The sequence below is a fragment of the Apium graveolens genome, chromosome 4 (assembly GCF_009905375.1).
Source record: "Apium graveolens cultivar Ventura chromosome 4, ASM990537v1, whole genome shotgun sequence".
Taxonomy (NCBI): Eukaryota; Viridiplantae; Streptophyta; class Magnoliopsida; order Apiales; family Apiaceae; genus Apium; species Apium graveolens.
The window spans coordinates 81,462,326-81,478,990 of record NC_133650.1 but is presented as its reverse complement, the minus strand read 5'-3'; the positions used below and the strand labels follow the sequence as shown (position 1 = coordinate 81,478,990).

Here is a 16,665-nt window from a genome sequence, read left to right as displayed (position 1 = left end):
AAATGACTTGTCGATAACTCTGAGTTCTCTATATGCACAATTTGACATATCGATATCTCTGAGATCTCTATATGAGAGATTGACTTGTCGATATCTCCAGTTCTTTATATCTTCATTTGACTTGTCGATATCTCTGAGATCTCGACATGTAGAAATGACTTTTCGATATCTATGAGATCTCTATATGCATATTTGACTTGTCGATATCTCTAAGACTTCTCTACAAGCCATTTTGGACTTCTCTACAACTCATTTTGGACTTCTCGAATGACTTCTCGATATACCTTGATCTATGACTTATTGATATATTGACTTAGAACATTTTTCATAGAATAACATTATTCAACTCCAAGCTTCTACATCTTTTCTCTGAGTCATGATCATGACTTGATCTTCTTCCAGAGTTTATTCCTTAGCTTGAAATTGTTTATAGAAAAATCCTCCAGTCTAATCTACTAAATACTTTTACAGACTCAAGGGATACAGTTACAGAAAAAAATATTGATTATCATAGAACTTAATCTTAGGGTTGTCAATTTGAATTAGTCTTGTTATTATATAGGCATGTCTTGCACAACAATAGTGACTTGATATTGGTCAAGTCCTGAGTTTGACACAACATATGGGTTGATGGGAATCTCAGTAGAAAAAATGAAAGCCAAGACAAACTTTTCATGTGATCTTGGATTCTAACAAAGAAGAAATATTCCATTTCCATGCATGACCAATTGGAGGGAAATACAAAGCAATATATCAAGATAAAATTTATTTTCATTTGTCAAGCCTCACGAGAAAAAGACTGAAGAAGTAATCTTGATGGACCTCGAAGACTGTGTTATGTATTGTCTGGAAAGTATTGTAACTTGGTGATTCACAAACCATGTAGAAGCAGATGTTTCATTTAAGAAATAGGTTAACATTCTTGAGAGCAAAGAGAGAGATTATCATCTGAGTGAAACACTGTATGTGATATCCTGGATTTTCAGCAATTAATATTATTCTTCCTTTAATATGTTTATATGATTTTCTGATTTAGAAGGAATAAAATTGTATATATTTTATTCTTGTTTGACGTGTTCGTTTCATTAGATAGTAATGTGCTAATTGGTAGTTGGTCCCAATCCCTGTTATTATTGTGAAAGTATTTAATTACTTTTACTGTTTAAATTTTTTTTATCTAAAAGTCGATTATTTTTTTGATATCGGTAAACTGAGTGTATTTTCCAGTCTTGGGGATCGAGTGGATATTTTACTTGCCTCGATATTTTATCTGTGTCAGAAATCTTATTTGGTATTTTAACTCTGTTTACCCGGGCATAGGGTGAGGTTTGAAAATATTTAAAAATAATATTTTATAGCTATTTTTTTACATGTTAAATTAATAATAATATATTTAATATTATTTAAAATGTTCTTGGCCATGAATTAACATGCGTTGGATTTGTATGTAGTTCTGTAAGGACCAGAGTATTTTTCGGATACTCATTACGTGTTTAAAATGCATTTATATGAAATTATCGGCAATATGGACCCATGTTAAAGTGCGTTTTTATCAAGGTACTTGTTTAATCTCGTTTTGCAGGAATGTGCATATATTATATGTGTTTTCGGGGTTTACTGTTAATTTAGGAAATATTTTAATTTCTCAAAAATCAACGAACCGGGCCCCTACAGGGACGTTAAAGTCCACAAAAATCATATTTTCATTTTTATAAAATTATGAGACTTTCAGATATTTTATATTTTGACATTTTTGGAAAATTCACAACTTTGGGGAATTTTGGCTTTAATTTTTTTATTTATTTGAATAAATATTATTCCCCGTTAAATATTAGTTTTGGACTAATTGATTATATTGAATTGATTTTAGTAACAAAACAAAACAAAAATGTGTAACTAACCTAGCAAACCACCCGTCCTCCCCCCCTCCCCCCCCCCCGCACCAGGCGCCTACCCCTCCTCTCCCCCTTATCCTTTTCCCCCGAGTCCCCTTCCCTTTCCCCTCTTATCTCTATTTTGTTTCTTTGTCTCTCCACTGTTTATATATTTTTAATTTTCAAAAATTCATATCTCCCAAATCGTCCGTTCAAATTTCAATTGTTATATATAGAAATGATCAGTGCTTCAATATCTACGCATAGGTATGTATATTGCAATATTTTAAGAAGAAAATTTTCGAGGAAGATTTTCTTGTTGATTTATTTCCGGGGCATAGAAAAGGAGTTTGACGGTATTGATTACTCCACATGACATTTTTCTGATTTTTCGGATGTCTATTGCTATTAATTTCGGATTTTTTTGGAGATATTTTCCGAACTTCAGATAATCTCTTGGGGTGATTAGAATTTATTTTGGGTAAGGATTTTGAGATTCTGCTTTTATACTTGGGTATATTATAGCATGTTAGTGTTTATATGTTTATTTCATAATTTTTAAAAGTTGTTTGAGAAGTCACTTTTAGTCTGAATTTTGGTTCAGGTGGCTGTGTTTTTCGTTTCTGGCGTGTTTATACGTGCAAATTTAAATTATTGTGTGTTTTAAATTTATTGATTTTACTAGAGTATAGTTGAATTATATTGTTTGGGATTGATTTTGAGGGGCTCTGACCCGGGGGAAAAGTCCGTTTTACAAAGATGTTATCTTGAATTTTTTTGTAAAATATCTATTTCAATTCCAAATTATTATCTTTTATTATTTACAAAAATCATAATTTGATTTAAATATTAATATTTTTTTTGATTAATTAATTATTTATTCATTTAATTAATTCATTAATTCATTAATCAATTAATTTTATTTATAAATAGTTGAATGAAGTGTAATTATTTATAATTGAGCCAAATAATATTCTAAAATTATTTTGAGCTTTTAAAATTATATAAAGGTAGTGAATATTCAATTATTATTATTAATAATTAAATTTATTTTATTTTATTCATAGAAAATAGACCATTCGTCCGTTTAATACGAAACGAACGCGTCTAGACTCAGAAAGTTATTATGCTTCTATTAAAAATACTTTCGAGACACAAATCTTTTTGTTTTGAAAGTTTGCTTTTTTTTGTAAGTCAATTTTGAGTCGCGTATTTATAGTATTATCATATTTTGACTCAGTTTTAAACATATTAAGTCAAATGTTTTGACGAACCGAGTCATGTATCATATGAATTATGTGATACGTGAATTATGTGTTTACTGCAAATCAAGGCAGATTTTCTTTTGTATTTACTTTAAGTCAAAGCATATTTTTAATATATATTTGATTATTGATTGAGGTTGGAAACAGGTGGATAGTCTGATAAATATAGGAAATGCTGCCGAATGTTCGGTAGATTTCCTATACATTTATTGGATATGAATGAGTTTGTTATATAAATAAATTGTCAGTTTACACATCATTGAAACATGTCTACGTGCGTACGTGGGTCAAGAGTCTTGTGTCTGACTGTTTTCTTTATATGTGGGTTATTGTTTGGGTAGACGAGAGAGTTTTGATGCGCAGTTCGTCGAGTAATTATCGTGTAGACAATTAAGGTTGTGTCTTTTAATTATAGATATGAATCTTTTAAGACGATCAAGATGATACTTTGGGATCCATAATAAATTTGAACAGTGGCCTCTGGTAATCGCCGGAGCAACAAATTAATGAATTCTCGAATTAGAAAGACGGTGATGTCTTGAAATAGAATGTCATAATAGATGTGTTATTTCGAGTGTGCCTAACTGCTAAAAACCTAAGGCAAGTTTTCTACACTATTCTAATTTCAGAATAGTTTAATATTTTACATATCAAACTGCTTAGCTATAATTAAGCGAGTATTCATGCATTATTGTAAATTTAGAATAGTTAAATACTTTACATATCAAAGTGATTGATTCTGATTATGCAAGTACTCTTCTGTTATTTTAGGTTCAGAATAGTTAAGAGTTTTTACTTATCCAATACCGGATTTATAAATGTTTTATACTTTAAGAAAAATGATTTTGTTGCGAGTATTCTTGCCAAGTGAATGGGGTAAATAAAATATATAAGGGTGTCGATTATTATGACCCCTTTCAATAAAATATTTTAAGATTGGATGGTTACTGGTTACAACGTAAGTGGCCGAGACACCGGTCCAGCGCGAGCTATTATGCGAAAGTGTAATATCTTGCAAGGAGAATATATGCCTTTTGGGATATCCTATAGGTACGGTATAGATGCGAGATATCGGTTCCTATATTTACGGTATGGATGCGGGATACCGGTGTTGTTTCGTCTCTGATCATCAGAAACAACATAGCGTATAATTGGTTCTTATCTAAATTGATATATTATTTTTGATAAGCATAGATGAAATGATTTATCAAGTATTTCTGCTTTGGATAGAATGTGAGATTCAGTTTTAATTTAGTTTTAATTCAGTTTATGATTGATGTGGATACTTAATTTGCTGTGAATAACAAAAGTGGTATTGATATATATGATTGATGTTGACTTTCATACTTCAGCACTGGTATGTAGTGAGCATCTAAGTTAGTATTGATATCTAACTTGATATGACATCAAAATGAGTATTGATATCATGATTGGGGTTTGAGTAAAATGGATATAAAGTTTATGATTTAGTACATAGTCATTATTTCATGTTGTTATTTACGATATTTCCGTAAACACTGTTTACAAGTTTTATTCTCGTCAAGATTCAAAGTATTGCTGAAGCAGTTTCGCTAAAAAATATAAATAGGGTTTTGAATATGGTTGAGGAAACAATTATTGGATTCCTTAACTAAATTTTCTGGTTCGGCAATTAAGATTTTAAATGTTATGTTCCATTGCAGATGTCGATGTTTATATCAAAAGACCATATATTTTTTATACTGAACTTGCTGAGCATTTCTTTCACTCATACTTTCCTATTTTAAATTTAACCTTCCAAAGAGAAGTAAACTAGCGTTATTTAGATGCGTAAGTCGAGAAAGGCTGACAAGGATGCAATTATAAAGATGGTTGGTCCATGATTTGCGGAACATGAGTAAGTTCTATTATATAAAGTTGTGCATATATATATATATATAAGTTATATTATTGAATTGTTGGCCTAGTATACTTCTTTTCAAAGTTATACTAGTGGGTTAAGATTTGAGTTTGAGAATTTGTTGAAAAGAGTTTTTAAAAAAGTGAAAAATATATTTGTGGAATTTGGAATTCTTGTTTCTAGAACTGTAATCTATAAAGATCTTGGATTAGTTTGGGGTCGTAGATGTTATATTTTTATTATTGAGAACTGTGTGCTATTAAACAGGTTGTTTTGGATTAAGATTTCATCGTGATGACCAAATCCTCTGACCCCGGATTTGGGGGCATTACAGGTTGGTATCAGAGCTGAGGTTGTAGTAACTAGAAACTTGAGTGTGTTATAGTGTGTATAGTTATGTAAGGAATCTAGAGCTCATATTGAGTTCGTGTTGGACTATTGGATATAGTACCAATTAGTAAGTTAAGATAGGCGTACTCGTTTGAGATTATCGTGTGGAGCTAGATAGAATTCTTGAAAGCTGTGAACGTCTATTATAGAATCTTTCGAGGCTACTATGAGTCGACGGTGATGTAGATTATCAATAAATTGAAGATACGGAGAAGAATATTTTGGAAGCGGAGGACGAGTCATTTGAAGAATCGATAAAGAAGATAAGTATGAAAACTTTGGCAAAACCTTTTCTTTCTATAAATTATTTTGACATTTCTCAAAAAGAGATATCTCTTAGAGGATATATTCCCTAACACTTATTTTCAAATCACATATGTGTTTTAAAAGTGCCAGAGGCTGTCATGATGCTTATTTTCAGGTTTTGATAGCTCTCTCAAATTGCGATATTGAAATTTCCACTTTTCTTATATGGTGGATAGTTTTATTAGTGATGTGACACCACTTGGACATTTTGTGCTAGAATTTTGTTTTCTGAATTTCATTTCCTCCAGAAATATCAGCTTTGAAATCTTTTCAGTTTTAATCCGAGGATTGCCTTAACAAGGCATTTATTATAAACCCTTGATTATTCATTTGATTTTGAATTCTTTTCATATTCTTTTACTCTGACTGAGATAAACAACCTTATTAATAAGGGATGTCAGGACTCTCTGTCTGTGTGATAGAAGTTAGATGAGACGCCATCACTGGTGTGTTGTACATTACAAAAAGGTTAATTACCTTCACTTGTAAGTGTCTTAACTAAGAAACGCAACATAAGTTCTCTTGATCATATTGATCTCTCGTTTATTCTTTTATTCCAAAAAATTTTACTCAAAACTTCATAGTTTGAAAATCACAGTTGTGAAACATGTGTTATATATGGGATCCTTCTTTTCAGAACTTCACTATTTTATCATCATTAGAGTACTTGAAGGTATGTCAACGAAGGATTATCCTAGTAAAGTCAAAGTAAGACTTTTTGATGGGATTACTAAGAACGACAATGGTGAATTATAATGTGATTATAATATCTGTGGCGTCTAGCGAAGTCAGTCAATTTCTCTATTTTTCTCACTATCTATTTCTCTTTCTCTCTCTATCTTTTTCTCTCTCTATCAATAAAGATTATCCTATTGAGAAATTGATCAAATGGTATGTGGATGGAACAGTGGTGCAGAGTGAAGCTCCTATGATAATTATGTTATACAAGGAATCCAAGTTTTTATTTGAGATTTTCAGAAAGGTTGCTTATACAAGGTTGGAAATTTGGTAAGAAGATCCCTAGTGTACTCTTCTATTGATTCTGAGGACGGAATCCTTATAAGGGGGATAGATTGTGATATCCAGGATTTTCAGCAATTAATATTATCATTCCTTGAATCTATTTATATGATTTTCTGATTTAGAAGGAATAAAATTGTGGATATTTTATTCCTGTTTGACGTGTTCGCTTCATTAGATGGTAATGTGCTAATTGGTAGTTGGTCACAATCTCTGTTATTATTGTGAAAGTATTTAATTACTTTTACAATTTAAATATTTTATCTTAAAGCCAATTGTTTTATCGATATTAATAAACTGAGTGTATTTTCCAGTCATGGGGATCGAGTGGATATTTTATTCGCCTCAATATTTTATCTATGTCAGAAATATTATTTGGTATTTTAACCTGTTCAACCGGGCATAGGGTGAGGTTGAAAAATATTTAAAAATAATATTTTACATCTATTTTATTACATGTTAAATGAATAAAAATATATTTAATATCATTTAAAATGTGGTTTTCCATGATTTAACATGCAGTGTATTTGTATGTGGTCCTGCAGGGACCAGAGTATTTTTCGGATACTCATTACGTGTTTAAAATGCATTTGTATGAAATTACCTGCAATCTGGATGCGTGTCAAAGTGCATTTTTATCGAGATACTTGTTTTATCTCGTTTTGCGGGTGTGTGCATATATTATACATGTTTTCGGGGTTTATTGTGATGCCTTCCAAATCCGAGATCTAGATTTGGGAGTCACTGACTGATAAACCATAATATAATAGACACAACGGAATAAAATAATAAATATGACCCATTGCATGCAACTGGATCGATCATAGCTTATAGTATGGAACAAGCACTAACACAGGTCAAATGTTATTACAACCCATAAGTCAATTTAGTTTTACAAATTATTCAGATTTTATTACAGACCTTTAGACTAATCAAGCTTTCCAAAGCAGTCTACCTGGAAAATATACCAACTATTTACAAGCACACAACTCATGGTCAAACCTGGAACTTAGGCCTGCTCTGACTTAGCTGAAAGATCAGAATAATAAACAAGTATGAGCGAAAGAAATGCTCAGCAAGCAGCATATAGCTTAAAATTGAACAACAATAACAATATCTGAGTAAAACCAGAAGCTGATATAAGCTTTAATACTTCAGTGACATTTTAAAAAACACAAGTATGCACTCTGTTGTTCCTGATGGTCAGTCATGAAACAGCACAGGTATCCCCCATCCATACCGTAAATATAGGTATCGGTATCCCGCAGCCATACCGTACATATAGGATATCCATAAAAAAACATATATTCGCCTAGCAAGATATTACACTTTCGTATAATAGCTCATGCTGGACCGGTGCCTCGGCCTCTTACGCTAACCAATAATAAATTCACAAAACAATTTTGATTAAAGGAGTCGTGTCAATGACATCCTTATCCATTTAACTCCCCATTTCACATGGTTCGGAGTAATCGCATCAAATGATGGCAAAATAACTAGAACAAATAGTTATTCGCTAATCTCATCACAAAATTTTACTGTATAGACACTACACTATAGATTGGCTATAACAACCATATTTCTAAAACTTTGTGAAAAAATGTTGCTATTGAGATAATATTTTCTTATATTGCAAGGACTTTTAAAAATGTTACAAATGGAGTGTAAAAATTGGAAAAAGTTAAAAAAATACCATTCTATTGCAATGAATTATTCAAGGTGTTGCATCATTCAAATTTTGGGCCCAAAATATTGGCGGGCTTGTAAATTTTTGGAGTTAAAAATTTTACCGGCTGACCAAAGTAATAATTAATAAAATAAAAAATAAAAACAAACACAAAATAAGATAACACAACACACACACCCAAGAACACACGAGGAGAGAGGGGGAGGGAGGGAGGGAGGGGGGAGAGAGCGAGAGAAAGGGGGAGAACGAGGGAGAGCGAGAGCAAGGGTGGGCGGGCGGGTGGGTGGGGTGGGATGATTCAAGCTATAATGTCGACGAATATTCAAAGCTGCAAAATGGTAAAAAAAATTGACCCTCAACCCTTTTCCTCTAAATCGATTTATGGATGTTATTCTTTCTTCAAATTACTCTTTCAAAATCTTAATTACTTTATTTTTATTTGTTTAGATCTTCTTTCTTTTTCTTAAGTTACTAACTTCTTGTTCTTAATTAGTGTTTTTATTTATTTTTCTATTTTAGGTATTTGTGATTAATTTGGTGTAAATTTGAGGAGTACTTTGTTCACTCTGTTCTTATATTTCAATTGATGTTCCTTATCACTTCTTGTACCGAGTTTCTTAATTTTGGTTTATATATAATTCGGGATATGAATGATATTAGTGATTATTTAATATAAATTTTGTTTATATGATAATTATGATTATAATAATAGAGTCTGTTAGATTTTATAATCTAGATTCTATAATGGTTTTAATTCCGCCCAAGCAGATCCGCAAGAGCTGATGATTATGCTGAAATTGTAAATGATTCTGATGAAATTGTTGAGGTAAAATCGTCTCTGCTAAAATACCCTATATGTAACTATGTAGTAAGTAACTAAGCAAGCTTGGCTTCCTTGCAATTCATCTTCTTTTTATTGTACTCGTAGATGTTAAACAAATTACTTTAGATTAACTTAAATATAACCCATATAATTTACTAGCATTATACCTATGTGGATATTACTCAAGACCCTGCTTCAAGACGGTTTATAGTTGATCTAAGTTCTCGTTATGAGAAACTCAAACTAATGTAAGCGACATGTATATTGATTGAAGGGGACTCATTTTGTTTAGTTAACGAGCTTGTTTGTTAATGTTTTGTTAGGAGAAACCGGTGGAAAAGTTACATGTAGTTTCTTCTACCGGTGGAGAAACTTACTTACAACACTCTATGTGCTAAATACATAAAGAATGTTACAGTAAAAGATAGAAGCGAAACAAGAAACTTCAGATTTCATCAAGAAGTTACTAAAGGTATTAATCATTTCAATTAAATTCAAATACCTACAAATCTATAGGTTGTATATTAGAGATGTACTTGAAAGAGATTTGGTAAAATATTTTTTAAATGGTGCTTTCTTGGCATGGTTCAGTTTTGAATCAGTTTGCTTCCCTACTGTTAAGTTTATGTTGTAATGTTGTTGAATGTTTGATTATATAGTTTTAGACATGGGAATACCTACCATTTGAATACCTGTATTAATAGCTTCAAGAATGTGACTTAATACATATGTTTGGACCCTGCAGGTGGAATGGGATTATGGCGCTACAAAAATGGAGGAATCTATTACAAGCATATATAAAACAGATTTGGAGACCGAATCATCTAAGCTATCCAGATCTTTTGTGAAAATTTGTAGTTCGGACTTTGTACAACTAGCTAGATTAATTTTGTCGCTTTCTTTTTTACTTCAATTATGAATGGTTTGTAAGAAGATGTTAAGAGAGCCTGAGAGTTGCTTTTGAATTGGTTATGGTACTTATAAATGATATTGATGTTTGGTTTTGTGGCATAAAAAAATGTCTGGCATGCTCTATTTACAGTCAGATCAGACTGTTTTTTTTTAAATAATACTGTTGCAATTGTGTCTAAATATTTTGCCATTTATAATTACATCAGCTATAAAATATTTCAATTGGTTTAAAATTGTTTCCATATTTGTCAAATTTGACTTTAACTTTCATTGCAATTGGACTAGTTAATGTTACGTTAAGGTGGTTATTTAGCTGACAAAAATAGCTATTGCAATGATTTAAATACATTGATGTAAAACACATTTTGTTGATACATATGATTTATTGCAACAATATTTTGTTGTTGCTAGAAATGGCTTAAAATGTTGTTATAGGATCTCTATTGCATCACCACCGGATGCAACGCCAAAATTTTACATATTTGTTGTAATAAATTCTATTAAAACAAAAATAACACATAAGGAAATATATTTTTGTTGTTGCCATAGCCATTATATGGTGTAGTGAGAGTATATCTAGATAACATAGTTATTCACTACCTATAAAATCAAAAGATTTGTTTTAGCCGAATGATTTCTAGAATAAAGGGATTCCAATAATCAAATGACTGTTGGTATCTAAAGCACTACCAGAATATTTATAAACTTTTCTAATATTTTGAATATGTAAAAAAAAATAAACTATTCTGAATTTAGAATATGGGAGAAAACTTACCTGGTATGCTCAATAACTTTTCACTATAATATCGGCTTATAACTATTGGCTATTAACTCCGTGTAACACTTGACTACACTCCTTGATACTTGATTCTATAAACAAAAGGACTGTCTAAATTAATAAAACCATACTTAATCGACGTAACTATACGTTCGGCATCTACCCGATCGTTTATAACTAATCATGGCATTTTAAAACTGTAAACAGATAACATGTATATCATATAGTATGTAATCATGTTAATCATATAACACGTAAACACATAATTCATGTAACACATAAGTCAGATCATCAAAAGATAGGACTTAGCACGTTTAGAATTGAAATCAGGTCAATAACAGAATTTATCGATCAGATACCGACTCAGAATGACTCACAAATCAAACGACCTTACAATACAAAAAAATTAGGTCTCGAAAGTATTTTTAATGAAAGTGGAATATTTTTCTAAGTCTATACGCGTTTGTTTCTTATTAAACGGACGAACAAATTATTTATTACGAATAAAATAAGAAATAAATTATTTAATAATAATATTAATTAATTTTAAATACCTAAGTATAAATTTTAAAAGCTCAAAAATAATTTTTAAGAATTATTTGAATTAATTATAAATATTTTATATTTTATTTAACTATTTATAAAAAAAATAATTGATTAAATGATTTAATTAATTAATTAAATCCATAAATAAATAACTAAAAATAAATTATAAATAATTAAATCAAATTAGATTTTTGAAAATAATGAAGGAAAATAAATTTTGGAATTTAAAATAATTAAGTAAATAATTTTTAGAATTTAAATATATTAACTAAATATTTTTTAAAATTAAAAGAAATGATTTATAAAAAATAGAAATGAATTTTGATTTATTTTAAAATTAAAACTTTGCACTAAAAGAAAACTAAGGTTAGTGTTTTTGTTGCACGATCGAACGACGGCAATCTTGGGGAAGACGGCCGGAAACCGGTCGGTAGTCGGTCGGAATCTGGGTTCGTCCCAGAAACCGGCGTCATCACCGTTTTTAGGTGAGATTCCGTTGAAGCCAAATCGGCTTCTTTTCACCCCGTTTTTAATACAGCCTTCCAGGAGCACAATTAAAACAAAACTGATCGTAATCAACGATTATATCATTGATTCCGTTCAAAAACCGGTGACTTTCTTGATTTTTCCGGCCAAAACTCGACTACCTCAATTCTATACCAAAACAAACACTTTATATACGGAATTAAAGCTCTGGATATCTAGAATCACTTCTTATAATCAAAATCAACCAAGCTAACATGAACAATCAAGAAATCGAAAAAATAAAATATCAAAAACCAAGAACTCGGTTTAATCATTCCCGAACTAAAACAAATCAAACAAATACATAAATCGATTCTCCTGATCATCCTAGAGCTATTCATAACCTCAAAAACAATCAACAATCAACAGATATTAAAAACGATTTCAAGATCAAGAACATAAAAATCGATTTCACCCAATAACCAACCTCAGATGATGATTTTGGTATCAATAGAAAGGGCTTGATGAGAGGATTGATTTGGTTACTAGAGCTTCACAAACGGATCTCTGTAGCTCTCAAAATCAGTGATTCTTTGTTGAAGAACAAATTTTCACCCCCAATTTCTTGATTTTTTATTTTATTTTTAAAAAATAATATGAAATAAAATAATTAATTAGGGTATTTATATTATCTGAAAATTAATACCCCAAAATCAATTAACGGTGTTTTATCCCTTAATTAAAATAATTATATAACGACTCGCGTATTTTTATATATTATTTAAGTGTGTAATTATTGAATAATTAAATAAATAAAATATGTGCATGGGCTCTGTCAGCTGGATATTATTATGTTATTAGTTATAAGTGATTAATGGTGTTCGAGGATCATTGTGTAACTAATTGTTGAACTGTGTTGCTTTGTTTATATATTTAAGGGTGATTTTATTTAAGATTTATTTTCATAAATATGTGTAGGATCCATAAAATTACATTTACGGTTTTATAATTAAAATATTTATTTTTGAGATTTTATAAAATTTATAAATCAATATTTTATTAATTATTTATCACTGAACGATTTTTTGATTGTATTTATTTGTAAAATCAGTATTTAATTCAAGAATTCTTCAAAAATTACGAAACTTATATTTACTTTTGGAATATTCTTAGAATTTTAAAATTATTTTAGGAATTTTTAGGATTAATCTTACTTACGTGTTGATTCGCTTCATTGTTAAAAGCGGGTATAAAGTGCGTTTCAAAAGTTTTAAAATTTCAGAATTTATGTTTTTATAAACTTCGGGATATTTCTAACATTTTAAGACTATTCTCGCAAATTTATGAACTTATTTTATGTGCATCTCGGTCCCTTAATTTTGAATTGCGGGTTTGATGTACGAATCAAAAATATTTTAAAAATTGTTGAAATTATATTTTATAAGTCTTTAAATACTTTGAGATTTTAAAGGGTATTTTGAAAAAAATTGGTTTAGTTTTACTCACAACTTAGTGCGTTAAATTTGCAAAATGCGGTTTGTAGTCGAAATTCGGGGTGCGTGTCTAATTAATTGATACGTGTAAGCTTCTTATACTACTGTCAGACACGTGGTGGCAATTGGAAACTTCGGGAGATAAAAACAGAAACACACGCGCGGTACCACCACCGCCTCCTTCATCTTTGTTTAATCTCTCTGATTTTCTCTCTTTAATCTCAGTTATCTCTAGATCTCTCTCTCTCTCTCTTATATTCTTCTGTTCTCCTCCCCTCTGTTCCCGATTCACCGCCCCTCTATTCCGCCGCCATCTGAGTTTCTCTTCTGGTCGCCGTTTCTGTCCTTTTGTCGGCGGTTTGCTCCGACTTCATCCATGTCTGCTGGGTAAACATATATATACACATAAGTATATGTGTGTAAGCTAGTAAAGTGTTGTATTGCCTGTTTTGGTTTTCTGGCTATTGCCTTGTCCGCCGATTTGCTTGTTCTGTTCTTTCCGATTTGGGTGTCCTGACTGGAATATTTTTGTTTTTCTGCAGAAATTAATTGAGTAGTTTCGTGAAAAAAAAAATTATTCGTGCGGGAATTATTAAAACTAATCGGTGAAATTTCGTGTGGAAACCCGAAATTTGTCGGGTACCGACGAATTTTTGCCGTCGTCGGCGATGAGCCTCGGCGAGCCGACGGTGGACTGTGATGATTATTCTGAGTCTTAATATTTAAAAATTAATAACCAATCAATGTATAAATTTTATTTGTAAATTCGATGCGAAATAGTAGTTGAATATTATTATTTAGGGTTATTGGACTGTGAGTTGTAATTGTTGGATTGTGCTTGAATTAAATTGTGATTGCGGTTGGGATTTGTGGAATTAGAGTGTGGTGCTTGTTATTGTTGATTGACGTCGAATTATTTCGACGGGTAGGCCGATAAACAGAGGAGGTGCTGCCCGAATTTTGGGAAATTAAATTCGAAAATACGGGGAAATGTCATGTGATTATCGAGGTTACTAGTCGTATATATATATACGTATATAATTATAAATAAGTATTTTGCAGGACCTACTAGTGTGTTGTGATGGAATATTTTGCAAAGTATATGACAACCCTATTTTCGAACGTTGGTCATATGTATTTTCTGGAAATGATCGTCGAACCAAGTTTTGAGTATAGAACCGAATCTTGAATGCGTGAATCCTAATTGTTGCGTGTATTATTATAATATGTATGATTACGAGTCGGGATTTGATATCGAATGGGTAGGTTGTTGGCGAGGATATGTCAAGCATACCTGGTCGTCTAACGTAGGGTGTTTTGACTCTGTAGGTTCTAGTCGAAGGACTAAAGAATTGATATCGAACTAAAGATAACCTAGTGATCAGTCGACAAGCGCGTCGAGGTTCCAAGCGAAGGACCTGAGCGTTGAAGTCGGATCCAGGATAATCTGCTAATTTAGGTCATTAGCCGAATGTCCGAGTCAATCCAAAATCAGTAAGTGATAGTTAAAAAGCTCTACAAGGCAAGTACCCCTCACCATTCTTTTATGGTTCAGTATATATGAATATTTGTTGTTTTATTCTTATAATGGAACATAAATGTTTTAAGTTACGTATCCCCTGTGTTTAAAAATGTTGTTAAATATATATTTTTGGGGAAAAGTAACTTCTGAAAGTACCTATCTCTAAAATGTGATTAAAATGAAAAGAGGTTATGAATAGTGTGCTGTGACATAATTGATTTTAACAAGAGATAGGTAAAAGTGATTTTGAAACTGGATAAAACAAATCAGATATTGGAAACGTTACGTAAGTGACTAATTCGGTTGCGTGCATTACATAACCGATTAGTCCAGCATAGTTACTCAGAGACCTAGCTAGTCTCCGCGGATCCAGTTATTTTGTGTGAAAGCCCGATCAGCTTTCCTAGACATTTTATGTGATAGCCCGGCCAACTATCCTAGATAATTTGTGTGGAGGCCGATCAGCCGTCCCTAGATAACATCGAATACATATCTGATTGTGTTTGTGGTTCCAGTAACGGAATAATTGGTTTTGGGTCCCCGTAATGGGACAGATGGTTTATGGTTCCTGTAATGGAACAGTGGTTTTGGAAATGAAAATAGCATGTTAAAATTGAATTCGGGTATTTATGCACAGCACACGACTGTTGATTTTGTTTTATAGAGCATGCTAGTTTTGATATCCAGTTTATACATGTTTTACTTGTTTTTTTACGAGTTATGAATTCTGTTCCTATAACTGTTTTACCATAAATCATTTTACTTGTTATTCATATGGTGGTACTGTTGAGCAATTGATTGCTCACCCTTGCAGAATATTTTATATATGTATTGCAGATGCCTAGGAGATTCTTCCGCGGTAATCAGGGCAGAGTTCCAGTTCCTTCTGTGTCAAGCTCCTCTGAGGTAGTTGTGTTCAGACCAGATGTGATCTGTTGAGTTGTTGTATAAAGTTAGTGGTCAGGATTGAATAAGGTAAATTGGGTTGTGATAGTTGTGCAGCCTAAATCATACTTAAACTTGGAAAAGATCTTGGTAAGGAGTCGTGTTTATGTTTTATAATTGAAATAGATTATATTATGTTGTTATTGTTGTTTTTGGTGACGTCAACTCCTGACCCCGGCGTTGAGGCCGTCACAAATTAGACCCAAAAATAATAATTATGGGGAATAAATTTTAATTCAAATAAATATAAAATTTATGTAAAAATTCCCCAAAAATTATAAATAATTCAAAAATGCAAAAATAATGGGTATTTGAAATACGTATAGTTCTATAAAATAAAAATGTTATTTTTGTGGGCTTTGACGTCCCGGTAGGGTCCCGGTCTATTTATTTTTGAGAAATCGAAATGTTACCTAAATTAACAAAAAAATCCCGAAAACACATAAAATACATTCAAACGCACATAAAATGAGATAAAACCAGTACCTCGATAAAGACGTAAATAAACATGTGTCCAGATTGCGGATCGATTCATATAAATGCATTTTAAAATACATAACAATTACTCGAAAAAATTTCTGGTCCCTGCGGGGGTCACAGATAACAATTATAACATGTCATAACATAGCCATGATCAATTTAAACTTATGTTAAAACATAATATTTATTTAATTATCACAAAATATTCACATAATTTTTCTTAATATTACATCCTTCCGCCCTTAATAGGATTCCGTCCTCAGAATCAGCCTAGAAAAAT

General features: G+C 31.4%; 1 long non-coding RNA gene across 1 annotated transcript; it reads left to right on the top strand.

The window, feature by feature from the left end:
- The first annotated feature begins 8,709 nt into the window (after window positions 1–8,709).
- LOC141717041 (uncharacterized) lies at window positions 8,710–10,216 on the top strand. The gene is made up of 3 exons (XR_012573498.1): window positions 8,710–8,759; window positions 9,568–9,716; window positions 9,990–10,216. It is a non-coding gene; the product is annotated as an uncharacterized LOC141717041 (long non-coding RNA).
- Window positions 10,217–16,665: the final 6,449 nt, after the last annotated feature.